Source organism: Heterocephalus glaber, unplaced genomic scaffold (assembly GCF_053883595.1).
Source record: "Heterocephalus glaber isolate CG9 unplaced genomic scaffold, H.glaber_assembly_v1.0 deba00001864, whole genome shotgun sequence".
Taxonomy (NCBI): domain Eukaryota; kingdom Metazoa; phylum Chordata; class Mammalia; order Rodentia; family Bathyergidae; genus Heterocephalus; species Heterocephalus glaber.
This window is the reverse complement of record NW_028258504.1, coordinates 447899-449942: the sequence shown is the minus strand read 5'-3', so window position 1 is coordinate 449942 and position 2044 is coordinate 447899.

Genomic DNA, 2044 nt, shown 5'->3' with positions numbered 1-2044 from the left:
GATTGCTAAGTTGCTAAGCAACCCAGGTTGGCCTTCAACTTGTGATTCTCTGGCCTCAGACTCCCCAAGTGCTAGGATTGCAGGTGTATGCATCCGCCCCTGCCTAGCTTCCTCTTCTGTGTAGAAGTATTACATTTGTTTATATTCCTGCTATGTCTTCCAACCTTAGGCTCCCATGGAATGAAAACCCTCCCACACACTTTTCTACCTCTAGAGTTCTGCATCTGTATACTGTGTAGCAGGAGGGTGCCCAGCCCTGTGTCGGGATGGCAGAGAGTTCTCCATGCCTGCCCATTGAATGTTTTTTCATCTTAGCTGGGGAGGGTGCTGCTGTCCCATCCCACAGGCCTGGAACCTGACATCCAATAGTGAATGGCTTTCCAGGGGCACACAGGGTTCTGGAAACAGAGCCCAAGTCCTGGGCCATCAGGGGCCTGGTCCAGCACAGGCAGCCCTTTTCCTGCCTGTATTTGGTGCCCTCTCAGCACTTCTGCATCCCTATCACCCTGGGGGCTCCTCAGTCCCCTCTTCCTTCAGGTTCTGAGCTTGTCTTCTCCACAGGACCCAGGGGCTCAGCTAGGGGTTCCAGGCAGCATCAGCTGGACAGTGCTGTGGGGTGCATAGCATGGCTTGAGGATTTGGTGTCCTAGGCGTGGATTTTGAAATAGAAGAACAATTCCATTTTATTAAAATCAGTACTTATACAGACAGGAGAAACATGGATGCAGGATAACAGGAAAAAACAATGGGTGACTTTCCCAGGTGAGGGGAGGGAGGCCCAGCCTCTGCAGCCCTACATGATGAGGAGGCCTGAGCAGCTGGAGATGCCCTGCAGCTGGATGAAGCAGGAGCTGCCAGGGGAATGGAGTCAGTCTTGACTGCTACTGCCTGTGCTGGCTCCAGATTCTGAGGTGACACAGAAGCCAGTGCAGTCTCCCACCCTCCCCCTGCTCCCAGGTCTCTCGACACCTGCTTGGGTGGATTGCAGTTCAGACCCTAGAGGAGACACTTGAGGGCCAAGAGAAAAGAACTTCTTCACAACTGCCCTTCCCTGTGTCTTTCCCAAGGCAGATGACTAACAAATTATGCTCCAGTAAAAATATTCTTTGCTTGCACGTTGAACTAGAGCCCAGAGAGTTTAATTACCTTCCCCAAGGACACACAGCTATTAAGTGCTAGAGGCCCATCTACACCCTGGCTTGGCTATTTTAGGTGTCTTTCCCCTCCACACTGGTCTCTGCCAGAACACGATAGCAGGTATTTTGCCACTTGAAGATTAAGTGATGCATCTGACCAACTGCCAAATGATGTTACATTTTCTGTACATCAAGTTAGTGAAGTTTCTGTGTACTGGTTGGAGGTTGCCCCAGTGACCACCACACATGAGTTGCTGGGCAGAGGAGGCTTCCAGGGACCTGTGATACAGCAGGAGGTGTGAGGAAGCAGGACCATGGGTCAAGGGGCCTGGAGCTGGCCATGCAGAACCCCCATACACCTAGGCAGTTCTCCTGAGGTTCTAGGGGAGTCCCCCACAGCCCTGCCCAGGTTTTCTGAGGTAGAAGGACTTAGGAGGTGGGGTCCCAAGGCTGCTGTTGGAACAGTGAAAGCAGATGGTGATGCCCTTCAGGGAAAGCCAAACCTCATTTGTGAAGACAACGAGCCCCTCAGGGTTGCCCAGGCCTCTCTGGCCCCCCATCTATCTCCCTGCTGAGGAGAGAGGATGTGGCCACCTGTGCCTGCCCAGCACACTCAGACACAAGTGCTTTCAGGGACTCCAGACCCCAGCACACTTGGCCAGGCCCCCCATTCCCTCCCTTTCCCCTACCCTAGCATCAGCAGCCATGAGTCCCATTGCTGCACACACAGCCTTGCCTCCCTTCTCACATTGCTGGAATTTCACAATACAGGGGACTGAGGCTCAGGGAGTGACTTGTCGAAATCACACAGCTCTTTTGGGGGTCACCAGTGGCTCAGCTTCATGGGTTTGGGTGATATCTGTGTTTTCTGGGGTTTTTCATGTTCTTTTGTTTCATTTTGGTGTGGT